The sequence below is a fragment of the Macaca nemestrina genome, chromosome 8, assembly GCF_043159975.1.
Source record: "Macaca nemestrina isolate mMacNem1 chromosome 8, mMacNem.hap1, whole genome shotgun sequence".
Lineage (NCBI taxonomy): Eukaryota > Metazoa > Chordata > Mammalia > Primates > Cercopithecidae > Macaca > Macaca nemestrina.
The window spans coordinates 44,699,898-44,721,334 of record NC_092132.1 but is presented as its reverse complement, the minus strand read 5'-3'; the positions used below and the strand labels follow the sequence as shown (position 1 = coordinate 44,721,334).

The 21,437-nt window shown below is 44.1% G+C and overlaps 2 long non-coding RNA genes and 1 other non-coding gene across 5 annotated transcripts in view; 2 read left to right on the top strand and 1 right to left on the bottom strand.

The window, feature by feature from the left end:
• The first annotated feature begins 195 nt into the window (after positions 1 to 195).
• Positions 196 to 10,217, top strand: LOC139355795 (uncharacterized). Of its 2 annotated transcripts, none has more exons than XR_011606849.1 (4): positions 196 to 379; positions 1,426 to 1,510; positions 2,367 to 2,468; positions 7,849 to 10,217. It is a non-coding gene; the product is annotated as an uncharacterized lncRNA (long non-coding RNA). The 2 variants fall into 2 exon arrangements; XR_011606850.1 differs by having other exon boundaries at positions 9,492 to 10,189.
• Positions 10,218 to 15,732: 5,515 nt separating this feature from the next.
• LOC105476049 (uncharacterized) overlaps positions 15,733 to 21,437 on the top strand; it is a 29,305-nt gene continuing 23,600 nt past the window's right edge. For both annotated transcript variants that reach the window (XR_011606851.1, XR_011606852.1), the window contains exon 1: positions 15,733 to 16,855. This is a non-coding gene — a long non-coding RNA (uncharacterized lncRNA). The remainder of the gene's footprint in view (positions 16,856 to 21,437) is intronic.
• Positions 17,723 to 17,846, bottom strand: LOC112425644 (U6atac minor spliceosomal RNA). The gene has a single exon (XR_003016763.1). It is a non-coding gene; the product is annotated as a U6atac minor spliceosomal RNA (small nuclear RNA).

Sequence of the window (21,437 nt, the reverse complement as noted above, 5' to 3'; positions counted from 1 at the left end):
AAAGAGCAGAGAGGAAGGGAGAGGTGGCGGCGGCGGAGGCTGCGTTGTGGGGGTGGGGCTGGGGCGAAGGGGCGGGGCTTCTGCGCAGGCGCCGCGGCCGGGGAAGCGGAGCTCGCGCTGCGTCGCGTCCGTGGGGGAGGGGAGGGCGGCACGCGGGCGGTCCTCGGGGGTGTCGGCTGAGGCGGCCCCGCCTTCCGCCCCGCCCTCCCCCGCCTCCACCAGGAGGAGCGTTAACCCGTCACCGCGGCGGTGGGCGGTGCAAGGGGCTTCCGGGTTCCTACGCGCTAACCACCCCCCACGTGCGCGGCCGCTTGGGGTCTCTTCCCGCCGCGGCCGGCCCGGCTTCTCTCGCCCCAGCTCCGAGGGACGCCGGGCACGGGTGAGCGGGCGTGGTCCCCTCCGGGCCCGGTTTCCGAAACGTGCGTAGATGGATCCGGGGTGGCTCCCCGCTCTCTCCTACCCGGACCGCACTACGAGTCCCAGCGGGCACCGCCGCCACGCGCGTCGGCCGCAGAAGCGGTGCCTGCTGGGAGCTGGAGTCCCCAACGGCCGCGGCGCTCGCTGACCCCAACTGGCTGCGGGGGTCGTGGCCGCCCGCTCCGGGACCCGCAACCGTCCTGCGCGCCCGACCCCGGCGCCAACCCGCGAAGCTCCCGGCGGGGAGTTGGGTGGGGGGAGGGAGAGAGAGGGGAGGGCCCCTCGGGTTCCTCGTCCTCTGCTTTTCCAGCCCGATCCTCCTCCGTGTCTTCACTGGAGATTGTCGTTGGTCAAAGTGGATTTAATTTGGGATAGCTGTGTTGGGGGTCTTTGATCACTTCTTACCTTAAGGTGCTAGATTGGAGTCAGTGATTTGTGCTGCTTCTGCCAGACATTTCTTGGCGATAGAAACCAGGAGTGGAGAAAAATGAATGTTTTTCCTGAAAGTATGGGTTTGTCATAATCACTACTATATGGCACCACAGCCCTGCAACCAGACAAAATTAGGAATAGTCTAAAACAACGTCATTATAGATAAATAAAACAATTCTGCACATTAGTAGTGGGTTTTAATAGGAATGCTAAATTTAACGAATTGATAGTAATAAAAATCGGCTGTAGGAATGACATTAAATCAACATACAAATTCCACTCGAAAGTAGTAAAGTGCTTTTACAGTTTTTAAAGCACTTGTGTAAACATACTATCATTTGTTCCTGAGAGCAATCTTGTGTGGGAGGTGGAGCAAGTAGTAATAATTTTATTTTACTGTTAAGGGAACAGTCTCAAAGAAGTTAAATGACTGTCCAATTTATTCTTTAATTCAATAAACTTTAATGGATGCCAACTGTATTGCTAGATGTGGAATTAAGTACTTTTTATCTGTTCTCATTTAAATAGAATTTAAACCAATGGAATCCCACATAAATACCATTTTGCTCCTATTAGGAAGAAGATAAAATGTGACCGGGCATGGTGGCTCACGCCTGTAATTCCAACACTTTGGGAGGCTGAGGCATGCGGATCACTTGAGGTCAGGAGTTCAAGACCAGCTTGGCCAACATGGTGAAACCCCGTCTCTACTAAAAATACAAAAAGTAGCCAGGCACGGTGGCTCATCCCTGTAATACAGCACTTTGGGAGGCTGAGTGGGGCAGATCACGAGGTCAAGAGATCGAGACCATCCTGGCCAACATGGTGAAACCCTGTCTCTACTAAAAATACAAAAATTAGCTGGGCGTGGTGGCGTGCACCTATAGTCCCAGCTACTCAGGAGCCTCAGTCAGGAGAATCGCTTGAACCCAGGAGGCGGAGGTTGCAGTGAGCCAGGATCATGTCACTACACTCCATCCTGGTGACAGAGTGAGACTCAAAAAATAAAAATAAAAACAGTAGTTAGGCTTCCAGGGCAGCTTGACAGGCAATGATTCCCTGGATGGTAAGTGGAAGCATTCTCATCACTAGAAAAGGATATTAGTGCTTTGTAGGAGAATACATAGTTTGGGAAGGGAGTCAGTCATTAGGATGTCCATGCAGCTGTGGCTCTTGGGTTTAGTAGATGTCATTGTCATATTTTATGGAGGTACAGTTGAGTAAGTGCAAGGGAAAGTAGAAGCAAAGTCCATCCCTGAGGAAAGGCAACTGCTATTTAATAGAATAGGAGAGAGAGTCAGAGCCCAGGAGGAAACAGGAGTGGCATCTGGAAGTGAAACCAAGAACCTGTTCCCTTGATCCATCAATCAACAGCCAGCTCCTTTCGCTCAGATCAGAAACTGGTCAATTCGGATCAAAAAGAAAACAAACCAGTCTTCTCTTAATGACATATTCCTCTCTCATTCACTTTTTTTTTTCATAGCCAAGCTTTTCATTTCTACTTTATCTCTCCTTAGTTCCTCAACACTACTGTATGACTTCCAACTCCACTCAAATTGCCCCGTCAACAGTTGCCAATGATCCCTTTCTATTTGATGAATCCAGTGGACTTTCTTCAGGTCAGTTTTACTGGACATCTGCAAAGTTTGACACTGTTTTCCTCCCTCTCTTTTGTCACACACACTCTTGGCGTGTGGACTACACTCTCTTGATTCTGCCTCTCAGACTCCTCCTCCTCTCCCCCAGTAACCATTCCCTGACCACCAGGTAGGATTGGGCACCCCTCCTTCGGTTTTTCCCCTGCCCTCCCCACACCCCGACACTACATTTACTACATTATATCAAAATAGTCTGTTTATGAGCTGTCTCCCAAAATAAGTTGTAAGCTCCAAAAGAGGGCTTATGTCATGTTTATCTGCATCCCTATCATCTACCATGAAGCTTGGCACACTGAGGGTGTATTTTTTCTTTTGAAACCTAAGAGGAGAGGTTCTTTTCAAACCTTCAGGAGAGGACCAGCTAGGCCTTATGGACTGACCATATAGGATGAGGAGGGGGTTAGTTGGGAGGTCTCAACCTGATGGTCACGTGGGCACCTAGGGCCGTGTTCACCTCCAGACTCCTTGGCCTGCCGCAGCATGTTACCTCTCAACTCCACGAGCTGTTTCAGGGAGTGCTTCCTGACATGCAGGTTGGGCTCTCATTTCTAGTGCTGGAAGTAGTGGACTTTTAGTACTCAAAATCAGGCAAGGAGGGACAAGCAAGGACTCCTGGACAAAAGGAGTTTCTGGACCTCCAAAGCTGAGGACACTGTATAGTGGTAATCCCACTAATGTTCTGAGACCCCCTTTTTGATGTTAGCAGTCTGATTGCTTGTGATAGAAGTAATTAAGGCTACGAATAAAAGGCAGAAGATGAAATATTTGTTGATTCCTTCTGCCTTTTTGATTCACTACTCTCATTTTTATCTCCCATCATTTTTTTTGTCTTAAAAAATGTGCTGTCTATGTTTATCTGGCTTGCCTGTGTTTATCTAATTTTAGATTGCAAGCTGTGTGACAGAATAATGTCTTTATATGTGCAGCATCTCACTGTGGGTGCCTAAGAATATCTAATGACATTAAAGTCATTCAATTAACCTGTTTTTATTTAATGAGTAAACTGTAAAGTTCTCCGGAGAGCTTATTCACTTGAACTTCACTAGCAATTTATAAGTAATTTTCAGGTTATATCCAGGATATGTTCAGAATATATCCAGGGTAATTTATAGTATCTTGTGTAATGTAAGATAAATTAAAGTTGCCTGGCCTTGTAAGAGCTTTAGGTAATATAGAAAGATATATTTGAAATGGATAATAAGTGAATAGAGCAGATCCCTCTCAATTGAAGGGGTATACTTTCTATAGATCCTTGACATAGAAAAAAAATATTATATGCTGTCTGTGATAAAATCAAAACTATGCAGTGTTTCAGAAGATGAGCTACCCACTTAATTGCTTTGCCGGGTTGGTGAGGAACATAACACCTACTCAGATTTGCAAATTGTCAGGCCCATGATCGGAGGAATTCCTGAAATGAGACTCACTTCGAGTTTATGTTTTCTTCCGTACTCATTACATGTTTTTCTCATACCAATCAAGAACGAAGGAAGGAATTTATATGAGTTTGAAATGGGGTCCTGTTTCTAGATTGTGTGTCTGATGTTGTAACCTGACATTAGTTCTGAGAAAATGGCAATTAGACTGCTAACATCAAAGAGGGGATCTCAGAACATTAGTGGGGTCACCGCCGTACAGCGTCCTCAGCTTTGCAGGTCCAGAAACTCCTTTTGTCCAGAAGTCCTTGCTTGTCCTTGCTTGCCTGACTTTGGGTACCAAAAGTCCACTACTTCCAAGCTAAGCACTAGAAATGAGAACCCGGCCGGGCGCGGTGGCTCAAGCCTGTAATCCCAGCACTTTGGGAGGCCGAGACGGGCGGATCACGAGGTCAGGAGATCAAGACCATCCTGGCTGACACGGTGAAACCCCGTCTCTACTTTAAAAAATACAAAAAACTAGCCGGGTGAGGTGGCGGCGCCTGTAGTCCCAGCTACTCGGGAGGCTGAGGCAGGAGAATGGCGTGAACCCGGGAGGCGGAGCTTGCAGTGAGCTGAGATCCGGCCACTGCACTCCAGCCTGGGCGGCAGAGCGAGACTCCGTCTCAAAAAAAAAAAAAGGAAATGAGAACCCAGCCAGCATGTCAGGAAACACTCCCTGAAACAGCTCCTGGAGTTTAGAGGTAACATGCTGCGGCAGGATCAAGGGTCATAAAGTCAAGGGTCATAAACACAGAGTCATAAACACAGAAACAATATTGGGAAAAAATGTGGTTAATGATTTTGTTGTAGAAGAGAATAAGAGAAATCTCAAAATACTAGGGTTTCTTACAAGGTGCTTTTCTAATGGCATAGCCATCTATGTTAAACCAGTGTAGTTGTTATAATAATCATTTAATCTAACAGGGATACTATGGCCAGGAGTGGCAGCTCACGCCTGTAATCCCAGCACTTTGTCAGGAGTTCGAGACCAGCCTGGCCAACATGGTGAAACCGTGTCTCTACTAAAAATACATAAAATTAGCCAAGTGTGGTGATATGCTCCTGTAATCCCAGCTACTCAGAAGGCTGAAGCATGAGAATCGCTTGAACCCAGAAGGTGGAGGTTGCAGTGAGCCGAGATCACACCACTGCACTCCAGCCTGGGACAGAGTAAGACTCCATCTCAGAAACAAAAACAAAAACAAAAACAAAATAAAACAAGGATACTATTACCTACCTAATAGGATTCTTGTAAGACTTGAGTAAAATATTATATGTAAACTTTTTTTTTTTTTTGAGACAGAGTTTTGCTCCGTCCCCCAGGCTGAAGTGCAGTGGCACGGTCTCTGCTCACTGCAACCTCCGCCTCCCAGGTTCAAGTGATTCTCCTGCTTTACCCTCCCAAGTAGCTGGGATTACAGGCACGTACCACCAAGCCTGGCTCATTTTTGTAACATGTTGCAGACTGGTCTTGAACTCCTGACCTCAGGTGATCCACCAGCCTCAGCCTTCAAAAGTGCTGGGTTTACAGCGTGAGCCACCACGCCTGGCCTATATGTAAACTTAAATAGCATAATATACGGTGCTACCACTTATTGAGTACCTCATATCTCTCTATTAACACACATCAATTGATTTGGTAGATACCGAGGTCAAATATATGACAGAAGTATTAAACAGAGACATACATGGGGGGGGGGGACAAAAAAAAATAAAACAAACATACACATGCAGACACATGAAAGAGATACAACTGTTACTGTCCTGAACTAATTTAGAGAACAGAAAAATGCAATGACCCCATTGAGACAATATTAAATATTAGATGCATAACAAAAAAACTAACAAGAGGGGTCAAAGTGAGAATATTCTTGTGATGGGTCATATTCTAGGATCACTGTTCTTAAGGCACAAATACTTTAAGAACATAGGTTAAGATGTAAAGTATTTGGGGCTGGGCATGGTCACTCATGCCTGTAATTCCAGTACTTTGGGAGGCCAAGGCGGGCCCATCACTTGAGGTCAGGAGTTCGAGACCAGCCTGGCCAGCATGGTAAAACCCCATCTCTACTAAAAATACAAAACTTAGTTGGGCGTGGTGGTGCATACCTGTAATCCCAGCTACTTGGGAGGCTGAGGCAGGAGAATTGCTTGAACCTGGGAGGTGAAAGTTGCAGTGAGCTGAGATCATGCCACTGTGCTCCAGCCTGGGTAACAAAGCTAGACTCCATTTCAAAAAAAAAAAGATATAAAATATTTGGCCAGGCATGGTGGCTGGCTCATACCTGTAAACCCAGCACTTTGGGAGGCCGAGGTGGCACAATTGCTTGAGGCCAGGAGTTCAAGACCAGTCTGGGTAGCACAGTGAGACCTCATCTCTACAAAGTTAAAACAAAACAAAACAAAGCCAGGTGTGGTGGTGTGCATTTGTGGTCCCCCCTACTGGGAGACTGAGGCAAGAGGATCACTTGAGCCAGGGAGGTTGAGGCTGCGGTGAGCTATGATTGCACCACTACACTCCAGCCTGGGTGACAGAGCGAGACCCTGTCTCTAAACAAACAACAAGAAGATATAAAGAATGACAAAAATACTTTTCAGATAAATAGAAGAAATTTTAATTTTATTAACAGCTAATATTAATGGAGCATGGATATTTATTGAACCTGGATAATTTTCTTTTTTTTTTTTTTGAAACAGAGTCTCGCTCTTGTTGCCCAGGCTGGAGTGCAATGGCACAATCTCAGCTCACTGCAACCCCTGCCTCCTGGGTTCAAGCGATTCTTCTGCCTCAGCCTTCCGAGTAGCTGGTATTACAGGCGCCCGCCACCATGCCCAGCTACTTTTTTTGTATTTTTAGTAGAGCTGGGGTTTCACCATATTGACCAGGTTGGTCTCAAACTCATGACTTCGGGTAATCTGCCCGCCTCAGCCTCCCAAAGTGCTGGGATTACAGGCATGAGCCACTGCTCCTGGCTGAACCTGGATAATTTTATTGCCTCCTCACAGAATCCTAACAGGCAGGAAACTACAGTATTGCCAATGAGGAAACTGAGGCTTCAGTAGTAGAACAACTTTGATTCAAACACAGGCAGTGCAAATTTCAAAGGATGCCTTTGATGTGGGAATGACGGGGGGCAGACCAGCATTTGGAGTGAGGAAAGGGCATTGTAAGGTGGAAGAAATAACCTCAGGAATGTGGTGGAGGTGGAAATAAGCAGCATGTGTTGAAGGGATGATGAACCCTTGGCTGAAACGGTGAATAGGAGGGCGTAAAGGCAGGCGGGAGAGGGGGCAAGTACGATAAACAATAGATTAGGGCTTGAATGAAAAGGGAACACAGGATCTAAACTTTTGGCTTTCAGGTTTTTTCCAAAAGGTAATTCTAGCGGTGGTGTAAAAGTACTGGATTGGAAAGATGAGAGCCAAAGGAAGACCAGCTGAGATATTCTTGGAATAGCCTCACTTTCATCTTCCTGGAAGTCAAAGAAATAAGTTCCTAACTGTCTAATGAAAAGCAGCACAACAGTTTTATTCAGGAAGACTAATTTTTTTTCCTATAGTAAATCTTCTAAAGAACTTACTGTGTAGCTCTTTAAAGACATTGAATTATGTAAATCAATTATTCATTCACTACAGATCAAATGCTTTTTAGGCCTACAGCATGTGTTGTTATAAATGTTGTTATAAAACATTAAAACCACTAAAGTGTCTGCCCTTATGGAGCTTACTTTCTAGAGAAATTGTCTAGGGCAGTTGTCTTAAATAGTGATTTTTGTTTTTATATTCTATTTTTTCTGAAACAAAAGCCACATTCAAGTGACTGTTTTTAATGCAAGAACAATTTTTTTGTCAACTCTTTCCTTTTTCTCTCTCCCCTTTCCTTTCCTTTCCTTTCCTCTTTTTTCCTCTCCTTTCCTTTCCAGACAGGATCTCACTCTATTGCCCAGGCTGGAAATGCAGTGGCACGATCTTGGCTCACTGCAGCCTCCACCTCCCAGACTCAAGTGATCCTCCCAACTCAGCTTTCTGAATAGCTGAGATTACAGGTGAGTGCCACCATGCCCAGCTAATTTTTTATGTTTTGTAGAGACAGGGTTTTGTTATGTTGCTCTGACTGGTCTCAAACTCCTGGGCTCAAGCAATCTACCCTCCTCAGCCTCCCAAAGTGTTGGGATTACAGGCATGAGCCACCATGCCCAGCCTCTTTTGTCAACTCCTAGTAATGGCATATCACCAGCTTCGCTAACATGGTGAAACCCTGTCTCTAATAAAAATACAAAAATTAGCCAGGCATGGTGATTCTCGCCTGTAGTCCCACCTACTTGGGAGGCTGAGGCACGAAAATCGTTTGAACCTGGGAGGCAGAGGTTGCAGTGAGCCGAGATCACACCATTGCACTCCAGCCTGGGCAACACAACGAGACTCTATCTCCGAAGAAAAATAAATAATGGCAAATTGTAATGTACTAGTGGCATTCCTGTTGAGAACTAAATTTAACATAAAGCTTACGAAATCTACAGAAACTGATGGTGGTGCACCCTTTAGGCAACATATCTCAAATATCAGTGATTTTATCTGGGCTTTTTAAAAGAGCTGGAGTTGGGCAACTGTTGCTCACACCTATAATCCCAGCACTTTGGGAGGCTGAGGTGGGTGGATTGCTTGAGCCCAGAAGTTCCAAACTGTCCTGGGCAACATAGTGAAACCCCATCTCTACAAAAAATACAAAAATTAGCCAGGTGTGGTGGTGCACACCTGTAGTCCCAGCTACTTGGGAGGCTGAAGTGGGAGGGTTGCTTGAGCTCAGGAGGTGGAGGTTGCAGTGAGCCATGATCACACCACTGCACTCCAGCCTGGGAGACGCAGTGAGACCCTGTCTCCAAATAAAAAATAAAGCCGGGAGCAGTGACTCACGCCTGTAATCCCAACACTTTGAGAGGCCAAGGTGGGTGGATCACTTGAGGTCAGTAGTTGGAGACAAGCCTGGCCATCATAGTGAAACCCCATCTCTACTAAAAATACAAAAATTAGCCGGGCACAGTGGCGGGCACCTGTAATCCCAGCTACTCAGGAGGCTGAGGCAGGAGAATTGCTTGAAACCGGAAGGCGGAGGTTGCAGTGAGCCGAGATCATGCCACTGCACTCCAGCCTGGGCAAAAGAGTGAAACTGTCTCAGAAAAAATAAAATAAAATAAAATGAAAAATAAAAAAAATGATAATAGTCACCACTTAAGGAGCCCTATTGCTTAAAACAACAGCTCAGGGGAGCCAAGTGAGGCCCAAATAAGGTCGGCTCACAGCCAGACACAGGTCCAGGCTCACTAGCAGTGTGCTGAGTGGTAGCACTGCCTTCTCTGGGATAGGCCATGACAGAGGTGCCAGGCAGCTCTTGTGAGTCATAAATGACCTACCTATCAGATTAAATGACAAAATCAGTTCCAGCTTTGTATTACTAATTATGGGACAGCTCCTGTAACTATGGTTCATTGGTTTGTTTTCTCTTCTAGGAAGCCAACCAGGTATGAATAACTTCCTTCTAGTAATCTTTCTTTTGGCTCCTTCACAGGCTGAGCAAGAAAATATGTTTACGCTGAATGGTGGTAATGGCCTATGTCCTGACAAGTGTGTGTCGAATGATTGTCATGACAGAATGTTGTGTGTAGGTACCTGTCCAGTGTGTCTCTGTCTTGCAAATCTATAGTTGTATTGTCTGAATGATAACCTACTGTTAATTAGAATTACCTCAAGTTACCTACATTATACCATTTCCTTGTCATGAATAATTTTGGAACATTGTTCATTTCCTTCCATATAAAAATCTATTTTTAAAAGATAATGTGAAGGTAGCCTATCTGCCATTTAACTATTGATAAGATAATTTGCATTTTTAAAAAGTCCTAGCCTCTGAAGAGGAAAATTGAGACGCTGAAAGCCATTCCCGTCTAAGAACTCAGAGGTGTCAGTTGTTTGCCTGCCAATGCTCTCATGTGAACTAAGAGGATGGAACCGCACATTCGTGAAGTATTCAGTAAGCAAACAAAATGGAGACTTCTTGTGAGGGACAAAATCATTGGTTTGGTCATCCTTAGTGAGATACATTATAAGAGAAAAGCAAATAATTTGAACGTTATTCAGTATTTTACTGTTAGTGTTAATAATTGCATTACTATTTCATGCTTTTTTATATTGCCAAATAAAAGAAGGGATTATGCTAACTTTGTTAAGAATTTAACATTTTTATTTAGAGTGATAATTCATGTTTCATTGAATTATAAAGAAAGAGAATTACAATTATAACTTGGAAGAAGAATAAAAAATTGGAGTAGACATGCAGTAACGTAAGAACTAAGGTGAAAATATTAATACAAACTAATAACATTGAATAGAATATGTCTTTTCTAACTTTGTTCAATGAAATTGTCAAGGAGCAATATTACACCACCAATGTGAGCCTGATCATATGCACTCCTGCTGGCTAAATTTTAAGGTCTAAAACCATTTTTCACTTAAAAGAACCAACATACCTCAGAAAAATGGCTGATTCCATGTCTGGGTCTAGGGAAGCACAGGTGAGTCTTGGAACCTTTTGTTTGGGCCAGAAAGCAAGTACTTTCTGAAAGTAATGGTGTTGGGGCCTGGTATGGTGGCTCACGCCTGTAATCCCAGCATTTTACAGCACGCCTGTAATCCCAATCCCAGGCTGAGGCAGGAGGATCATTTGAGGTCAGGAGTTCAAGTTCAGACTAGCCAACATGGCAAAACACTGTCCTACTAAAAATACAAAAATTAGCTAGGTGTGATGGTGTGTGCCTGTAGTCCCAGCTACTCAGGAAGCTGAGGTGGAGGATCACTTGAACCCAGGAAGTGGAGATTGCAGTGAGCCAAGATCATGCCACTGCACTCCAGCCTGGGTGACAGAGCGAGACTCCATCTCAAATAAATAAATAAATAAATATACAAATAAAAATAACAGTGTTGAAAATAATGGAAGAATACGGAAGCCAGTTTAATGGGACACCCATTGACTAAATTCTGTTAAACTGTGTATCAAAAGGAAAATGATGGCTATAGTTAGTTGAAATGCTTTAAGTAGGGAGGTGATGAATTCATAATGATAGCAAAAATGAGAAAAGTCGATGAATTGTACTAAAGAAATTGAATATAATCAATCTCATTATTTACCCTGTTATCATGTTAGCACTACTGACTCATTTATTGAATCAGTGCAGAATACCAAATTCAGTAAATAACAAGTATGTTAGTTTTAAGTTTACATTGAGAAAAATAGTTCTTTAACTCTTAGGCCATAACTACCTGTGTCTACTAGTGCAAACTGCTTTTTTGTAGTGATGAAATTATTTGTGTATGTAGGCACCTTCCCAGGGTATACCTGGCTGCCTTTGAAATTGAGTACTGAGGGTTTTGATTACACCTCAAAATGTCATTTTAGTGAAGCATCTCAGGAAAATTGGTGTTGGAATATATTCGAATTTGTTTCGGTTAACTAAGTTTTGTTTTATTTATGTATTTATTCTGAGATGGAGTCTTGCTCTGTCACGCAGGCTGGAGTGCAGTGACTCACTGTAACCCTTACCTCCTGGGTTCAAGTGATTCTCCTGCCTCAGGCTCCTGAGTAGCTGGAATTACAGGTGCATGCCACCACACCTGGCTAATTTTTGTACTTTCAGAAGAGACTAGGTTTCACTATGTTGGCCAGGCTGGTCTGGAACTCCTGACCTCAGTTGATCCACCTGCCTCAGCCTCCCAAAGTGCTGGGATTACAGGTGTGAGCCACTGTGCTGCCTGTCAAATAAATTTTAAGAGGTAGTTTGTAACCCTGGTGGCATTTTGTTTAAGTATATAGCAGGCTGTTCAATAGAACTTTCCATGATGATGAAAATATTGTATATCTGGGCTGACCAATATGGTAGCCATTAGTCACATGTAGCTAATGGTTACTGAACACTGAAATGTAGCTACTGTGACCAAGAAACTGAATTTTTAGTTTAATTTCATTTAATTTAGATTTAAAGTAAAATAGACACATGTGGCTAATGACTAATGTATTGGATAGTATACGTCTAGATTTTAAGCCACTTTTAATTTTTTTTAGAGACAGGATCTCACTCTGTTGTCCAGGCTGGAGTGCAGTGGTGTGATAATAGCTCACTGCAGCCTCGAACTCCTGGCTCCAGCAATCCTCCCACCTCAGCCTCCCAAGTAGCTGGGACTACAGGCTTGTGCCACGATGCCCAGCTAATTTTAAAATTGATTTGTAGAGATAGGAGGTCTTGCTATGTTGCCCAGGCTACTCTAGAACACTTGGCCTCAAGAGATGCCCCTAAAGCTCTGGGATTATATGCCTGAGCCACTGCACTGTTCTATTAAACTTCCTTCAAATTAGATGGTTTTTCCTCAGTGTGGCCTCTTGAGAAAAAAACAAAAGAAAAAGAAAACATAAAAACAAAAAAATAGATGGTTTACCCAGTGATGCAAATTTCTTCTCATCAATTCTGGAACATTGTCCATTTTCTTTCAGATAAGGATCTATACTGAAAAAATTTACAATTTAAATTTATTGTTTGAATAGGTAAATTCATATTGTTTCAAAACACTAAAACAACAGAAAGATGTATAGTAAGAATTCTCTCCCATCCTATCCCTCAGCAACCCAGGTCTCTTCAGCACAGGTGTGACCGATGTTATCAGTTTCTTATATATCCCAGAGATACTTTATGCATTTACAAGTAATGTTAGCACATCATTGTTATCCACAAGGCATTTTTAATTCCTCTTAACATATTTTAAGGGTTACTTTATATCAGTTCATCAACTGTCTCCTTCCTATGACTGTGTAGTCTTAAGAATCTGTTTTAAAAGATACCTGAAGGTGGCTTGTCTGCCATTTTGACAGTCAACGAGATAGCTTGCATTTGAAATGTTAAAAATCCTAATTTTGACCGGGCACAGTAGCTCACTCCTATAATCCCAACACTTTGGGAGGCCAAGGCAGGAGGATGACTTGAAGCTAGAAGTTTGAGACCAGCCTGGACAATGTAGTGAGACCCTGTCTCTCCAAAAATAATTTCAAAAAATCATAATTTCATAATACAGGTGATAATAACAGCAAGTAGAGCCTATGACAGCCGCTCCTTAGTGCACCCTGCCCATATGCAGAAGCTCGCATTTCAAAATACCTTGTCCTTTTTCTTTTCAAAACTTGTGTTTTGGGGACTGGGCATGGTGGCTCACATCTACAGTCCCAGCACTTTGGGAGAATAAGGCGGGCAGATCACGTGAGGTCAGGAGTTCAAGACCACCCTGACCAACATGGCGAAACCCCATCTCTACTAAAAACACAAAAATTAGCCGGGCCTGGTGGCAATGCCTGTAATCCCAGGAGGCTGGTGCAGGAGAATCACTTGAACTCAGGAGGTGGAGATTGCAGTGAGCAGAGATTGCACTGCCGTACTCCAGCCTGGGCAACAGAGCTGGTCTCCAAAAAAAAAAAAAGAAAAAAAAAAAACTTGTATTTTGAACAAAATCTAGTTAAGTTTTGTGAAGTGACCCAAGATATAATAATAAATATGACTGTTTAAAAAATAACACAATTTAAATTTCAATACTATGTAATTTCCTTTAGTGGTTTTCCATTGCACAAAGAGTAACATCCAAACTCCTCCCTAAGGCTCACCAAACTTTGTGTGATCTGGCTCCAGACTTCTTAATCAGGAGGCTCCAGCCACATAGACCTCTTAGCACAGCCAACTCTTTGCTGCCCTAGGGCCCTTGCACTCACTCTTCTCTCAGCTGGCACGCTCCCTCCTGGGCTCCTGTGCCTCTCTACTTCATCCTCCATCCTGGCTGGCATGGTGGCTCATACCTGTAGTCCCAGCACTCTGGGAGACCAAGGAGGGAGGATTGCTTCAGCCCAGGACTTTGAGACCCACCTGGGCAATATAGCGAGACCTCGTCCTTACTAAAATTTGGAAAAATTAGGCTGGGCACAATGGCTCACACCTGTAATTCTAGCCAAGATGGTCACATCACTTGAGGCCAGGAGTTTGAGACCTACCTGGCCAACATGGTGAAACCCCATCTGTACTAAAAGAATACTAAAATTAGCTGAGTGTAGTGGCACACACCTGTAGTCCCAGCTACTCAGAGGCTGAGGTGGGAGGCTCACTTGAGCCCAGGAGGTGGAGGTTGCAGTGAGCCGAGATCGCACCACTGCATTCCAGCCTGGGTGACAGAGTGAGACTCCATCTCAAAAAATTAAAAAAATTTCTTAAAAATTTAAAAAAGTTAGCTGGGTGTGGTGGCACATGCCTGTAGTCCCACCTACTTGGGGGACTGAGGCAGGAGGATCACTTGAGCTTGGGAATTTGAGACTGCAGTGAGCCTTCATCATGCATGCCACTGTATTCCAGCCTGGATGACAGAGTGAGACCCTGTCTCTACAAAAAAGGCACCCTCATTGATGTCTTCCCTAAATATGCCATCCATAGTCCTTCCCACCCAGTCCCCATTCTGCTTTCTTCATAGCACTTAACTATAATCTGTAATTATTTTGTTTATTTAATGCTACTTATCTGATTGAAATATAAGATCCCTGAGAACATGAACTTGAACTGTCTTCACTGGTATGTCTCCAGGGCCTAAAATAGAGCTTGGTATATAGTTGGTATACAGCTAATATTTGCTAAAGCAAAAAAGGTTGAATAAGCAAATTTGAATGCCTTTCAAATATAGGATCAGAACTTGGGGGAATTTGGACAAATGTTATGCTTTTCAAATAGTCCCTCATAATTGAATAAATATAATGAATTACTTTCATAGAAACAGTGATTTATGTGAGGTTTTTGATTCATTAGCCTCTATCTGGAGTCCCATTAACTTGTTTTGTAAGTCATAGACATTCAGTGTGTTTGAATCACTAGGCTGCTTGCTCTGCTGTGATTGCAGTTTATGAAGTGATGCTGCTTATGCCATAATGTATGCTCTTCATCTTATAATCTTGTTGAATCACTAAGTTGACACGTATCTGTCTCTTAGTCAAAATTTATTAGTCAAGTGCTTACCTTGTCATTACCAAAAAATACATGGTAGCTCACACTGGAATCCCAGCACTTTGGGAGGCTGAGGCAGGAGGATCACTAGAGTCCAGGAGTTGGAGACCAGTCTGGGCAACATAGTGAGACCTCGTCTCTACAAAAAATAGACAAAATTAGCTGGGCATGGTGACATGAGCCTGTAGTTCCAACTCCTCAGGAGGCTGAGGTTGGAGGATCGCTTGAGCACGAGAGGTTGAGGCTGCAGTGGGCCGAGATCATTCCACTGCACCCTGACCTGGGTGACAGAGCAAGACCCTGTCTCAAAAAAAAAAAAAAGAAAAGAAAAGAAAAGAAAACAAAGGGAATGTGCATTTGTTGGTGCTTTAAAGTTTGTAAAACATTTTTATTTTTCTTTTTGGAGACCTGAGTTGCCCAGACCGATCTCAAACTCCTGGCCTCAAGTGATCCTTCTACCTCAGCCTCTCAAAATTCTGGGATTACAGGTGTGAGCCACTGTGCCCAATCTGCAAAGTTTCTATTGATGCCAATTTATTTGATCTTCCCAAGCCCCCTACTCTGTAAAGCATTTTGTGGCCATTTTACTGGTGAGGTTACTGCAACTTAGGAGGGATTGAATTTTTCTGGTAAAACTCTTCTCTAAAAACTTTATATAGCCCTTTTTTTTTTCTCTCTCTCTCTTCTCTTTGAGACAGAGTCTTGCTCTGTCGTGCAGGCTGGAGTGCAATGGCATGATCTCGGCTCACTGCAACCTCTGCCTCCTGGGCTCAAGCAATCCTCATGCCTCAGCCACCAGAGTAACTGGGACTACAGGCACTTTTGTATTTTTAGTAGAGATGGAGTTTCACCATGTTAGCCAGGCTGGTCTCAAACTCCTAGCCTCCAGGAATCCACCTGCCTTGGCCTCCCCAAATGCTGGGATTACAGGCACGAGCCACCGTGCCCAACCAAAAACTTTATATATTCTTTTAAGGAAATAATACACATGTAAAACCAAAGACATTGTTACAGAATAATATAAACACGTGGAAATTAATTACAGAAATGTGTACTGATGCCAAGGAGATTGTGAATTGTTTATAGCCAAATGAGATCTATTATAAAGCGTCAGAAGAGGTGAGTGTTTAACAAGGTTTGGAAGGAGAGGAAGAAACCAGAGTTGAGGGGTGGAAATCAAGAGGGGTCAGAGTTTTCCGGACAGAGGAAATGGCCTGTGCAAAGATGTGTGTGTAGGCACAACGCCATTGGAGAACGGGACCAGCAAATTAGCTTCACTAAACAGAGGGGTCCCATCAAGGAATAACAAAAGATGAAGATTAAGAGTACCCCTATTGGTAAAAACGTTTGGATAGCAAAGGGAGCTTGGGTTTTATTTGACAGACATTGGGGAATCCATAAAAGCTTATGCAAATAAAAATTAGAGATGAAAACAAAGTTTGATGGCTCTTGTGGGAGCTCTGTGTGGAATGAACTGCAGCAGGAGAAATTGACAGAAGGCTGCGGCAGTAATCGTGGCATGAGGTAACGTGGCCGAAGCTGATGGTGGTGACTGAGGATATTGGAGCAAAGTGGGCCCAGCGTGAAAGGCTCATCAGGACTGACTGATGGATTTAGAGTAAAAGAGAAGGAGAGGAAAGAGTGAAAAAATGACTGCAAGGCGACCAGCCTGTTGTGCTGGGCTGATTATGGTGTAATAAACACATTATTTATGACAGGAAGCCTTTTGGCTGAGGCCAAGAATAGAGAGATGGGGATGAGGAAGTGATGAGCTAAGTTTTTGAAATGCAAAGTTGAAGATGAAGCAAGGTTGTTCAATTGCAGGTCTGTAGGCAACTGGAGAAACAAGTCTGGAGAGAAGGTAAGAAGTCAGAGCTTGTGTTGTGTCATTCTGATTAGCCTCTGGCTCGCTTTCCCAACTCTGCACACTTGCTGCCTATTCACCCAACTCAAATGCACTTTTCTTGTACATTTACTATTACAAAGAATTTACATTTATAGATTCAGACATTTCCTAGTGAACTTTCTCTATGGTAGCATAAAAAAGAAAGATAAAAGGCTTTTTAAAAACTCATTAGGACTTTTCACCCTGAAATGATTATTTAGAAGTTACTTAGGGGCCAGTTGTGGTTCGTGCCTGTAATCCTAATACTTTAGGAGGCTGAAGTGGGCAGATCCCTTGAGGTCAGGAGTTCAAGACCAGCCTGGCCAACATGGTGAAACCCCATCTCTACTAAAAATACAAAAAATTAGCTGAGCATGGTAGCGTAATCCCAGCAGCTCAGGAGTCTGAGGCAGGAGAATCACTTTGAACCCGGGAGGAGGAGGTTGCAGTGAGCCGAGATCGCGCCATTACACTCCAGCCTGGGCGACAGAGCGAGACTCCATCAGAAAAAAAAAGTTACTTGGGGCTGGGCATAGTGGCTCACGCCTGTAATCCCAGCACTTTGAGAGGTCCAGGCAGGTGGATCACTTGAGCTCAGAGTTTGAGACCAGCCTGGGCAACATGGAGAAACCCTGTTTCCGCAAAAAAAAAAAAAAAAAGCCAGATGTGGTGGTGAGTGCCTTCCGTCCCAGCTACTCAGGAGGCTGAGGTGGGAGGATCACTTGAGCCTGTGACGTGGAAGTTACAGCGATCCGAGGTCCACTCCAGCTTGGGCGACAGAGTGAGACCCTGTCTCAAAAAAAAAAAAAAGGTAAAAAAGTTACCTTTTTTTTAAATTATTTTTTAAAGATAGTCAGATGCCACGAAGTATGTGGCAATGCCTTAACTATGTGTGTGTTGTCAGGCTTGAGGGCCTCTTTCATCCTTGTCAAGAGGTGTGCTAACTTTCTCTCCTTTCATACAACACTGCTTGGGTTTTTAAAAATTAATATTCACTACTTTCATATTTAAAATCTCAAGCTTTTACATTAAACATTTCAATTTTATTATGCTATTTAAAAATCAAACCGTGTCTGAGCCACTTGGTTAATCATTTTAAACATTTTAAATTGCACTTATTAATTTAAAAATTTGATTATTTTTCAAATACATCAATTTTCTGATTAACACACTTTTCCAAATTCTTAAGTAATTCTCATTAAACAAATACATTAAACTAATACATACAGTAAGTTGTAATTTCTCTTAAAATTTCCAAAATAGGGCCGGGCGCGGTGGTTCATGCCTGTAATCCCAGCACTTTGGGAGGCCGAGGTGGGTGGAGCACGAGGTCAGGAGATCGAGACCATCCTGGCTGACATGGTGAAACCTCGTCTTTACTAAAAATACAAAACATTAGACGGGTGTGGTGACGGGCGCCTGTAGTCCCAGCTACTCGGGAGGCTGAGGCAAGAGAATGGCATGAACCTGGGAGGCAGAGCTTGCAGTGAGCCAAGATCATGCCACTGCACTCCAGCCTGGGCGGCAGAGTGACAGTCTGTCCCCCCGCTCCCCCCCAAGAAAGGGGATGACAGGAATAAGTTAGGAGTAAAATAGCGGACGCAATAAATTATCAATTCCAGAGGACAGTCTGAGAGGAAAAGGGAGGAAAATTAGAGTGAATGGGGAGGGAGAGAAGTCAAGCTCTGAGGATAAGGTAGGTGGGTGGACTCCATGGGAGGGGCGCATGCCAATTCCCTGGTGATAGGCTTGGTGCCTGTGCATTATAGTTTGTTCTGCAGTGTACCCCTCCCTGTCATGACCATAGTGGTGTCTGATGAAAGTTAATCTGAGAGCAATGCGCTACGGTTTGGATCAGAGCTAGGAGATACTTGAGATTAGAACAGTTAGGAGACACTCATAGTTGACCAGGAATGAAGACTTTAGTTATCGTGGCGTCAACTGGAATAGAAGGGAATAGAAGTGACAGATGGAGGACAGACTTAGGGATATCAGTAAGAGTAGTAAGAGTAGGAGCCACAGTAAAAGAAAATAGTGGGACCAATCACAGAAGGAATGAAGTTAAAACATTGGGGGCAGGTGGGCAGGAGGAATGATGGGGTAGAGAGCGTGGGGTAGCGACGCCGAATGCTGTGTGCTGGGGCCTTCAAGTGGATTCTGTGTCTGGAAGATAGGCCATGGTTGTGATACTTGGGACAGTGAATGGAATACATTTCCGAAGGACTGAATTTAGAGAGGAAAGCATGGACTCTGCACAGCAGGATGGTTTGAGAGCTCTGCACACTGGAATTAGGGAGATGGGGAAGGGAGAAAAGAAACCCTGGGGAAAACTGAAAGAAATGATGTGAGGCCAGGTGCAGTGGCTCACACCTGTAATCCCAGCACTTTAGAAGGCTGAGATGGGAGGATCACTTGACGTCAGGAGTTCGAGACCAGCCTGATCAGCATAGCAAAAATAAAATAAAATAAAAATAGCCGGGTATGGTGGTGCACACCTGTAGTCCCAGCTACTTGGGAGGCTGAGGCAGGAGGATTGCTTGAGCCTAGGAAGTTGGGCTTCAGTGAGCCAAGATCACACCACTGCACTCCAGCCTGGTCAACAGAGTGACAGTCTGTCCCCCCACTCCCCCCATGAAAGAAGAAAGAAAGAAATGGTGTGAGAGAGAGGAGAATTTGAATATTGCTGAATCATAGAGAGCTAAGGAATGGAATAAATGAACTGATTCCAAACACATATAAAATATGCACTTCAGTTTAGTTCATTAGCTATTCTTTTTTTTTTTTTTAAAGACAGATTCTGACTCTGTCGTCCAGGCTGAAGTGTCGTGGTGCAATCTTGGTTCACTGCAACCTCCCTCTGCCTCCCGGGTTCAAGTGATTCCCCTGCCTCAGACTCCTGAGTAGCTGGGACGACAGGTGCATGCCACCATGCCCAACTAATTTTTGTATTTTTAGTAGAGCCGGGGTTTCACCATGTTGCTCCGGCTGGTCTGGGACTCCTAAACTCAGGCAATCCACCCACCTTGGCCTCCCAGAGTACTAGGATTACAGGTGGGAGCCACCAAGTTTGGCCCATTAGCCATTCTTAAATACTTCCTGTGTGCTAGACCCAGGGAATACATAAAACGAGGCCCCTGACGTTGTCCAGGGTAAAGCCACGTTTTAGCATCAGGAGGAACCCATCCAGGAAGCAGGTCTGCCTGGCTATGGGTCAGGGTGTGCCTTGTGAGGAGGGCCCTGGACTCTGCCCTAGATCAGTGATTCTCAAATCCAAAAACAGTCACCTCGAGGGTTTGTTCAAACAGATTGCTGGGTCCAACCACCAGAGTTTCTGATTCAGTAGGTCAGAGGTGAGGCGCTGAATTTCTACCAAGTCCCCTGCAGTGCTGATGCCACTGATGTAGAGACTGCACTTGAGATCCACTGATGTTGAGATGGTGGGGTGGGGCTAGGTATGGGTGCACAGAATAAACCGTGCTGGCCAGTGTGGTGGCCTATAATCCCAGCACTTTGGGAGTCCCAGACGGGTGGATCACTTGAGGCCAGCAATTCCAGACCAGCCTAGGTGATATGGCAAAACCCCGCTTCTACAAAAAATACAAAAAAAAAAAAAAAATTAGTGAGACTCTGTCTCAAAACAAACAAACAAAAACACCAAAACAGCGCTATTCCTCACCTTCCTTCTCTATAGGTCTCAGGGTCTGATCACTGAGCTTCCATCACTTCCCTATGTTCTTTTCACCACAATTTTACTGCTGTGGCAACTTCTAACCCTAACAAGTTGTTAAAAGAGCTGCAGCTCTTGAAAATTGTGCTGGAGTGGAGATAGAGGAGAGGAATCATTGCCTAAAATTTTCACCAAGAGCTGGGTGCAACGGTTCATGCCTGTAATCTCAGAACTTTGGGAGGCGTAGGTGGAAGGATTACTTGAGCCCAGAATTCAAGGTCAGCCTGGACAACATACTGAGACCCCAACGCTACAAAAATATTTTTAAAATCTAGCCAGGTGCAGTGGTTGGAGCCTGTAGTCCCAGCTACTTGGGAAGTTGAGGTGGGAGGATCACTTGAGCTCAAGAGTTTGAGGCTACAGTGAGCTGTGATTGCACCACTGCACTCTAGCCTGGGTGATCGACACCATGAAAAAAAAAAAAAAAGAAAGAGAGAGAGAAAGAGAGAAAGAGAAAGAAAGAGAGAAAGAGAAAGAAAAGAGAGAAATAGAGAAAGAAAGGAAAGAAAGAAAAAAGAAAGAGAAAGAAAGAAAAAGAAAGAAAGAAAAGGAAGGAAGGAAGGAAGGAAGGAAGGAAGGAAGGAAGGAAGGAAGGAAGGGAGAGAGAGAAATAAAGAGAGAAAGGAAGGAAGGAAGGAAGGAAGGAAGGAAGGAAGGAAGGAAGGAAGGAAGGAAGGAAGGAAGGAAGGAAGGGGAAGAAAGAAAGACAAAAATTCATCTCTTAGCGGTGGGCTCAAATTAACTATTTTCTTGAAAAATGTGTAAAGTCTCCAGGGACAGTGGCTCACGCCTGTAATCCCAGCACTTTAGGAGGCCAAGATAGGCGGATCA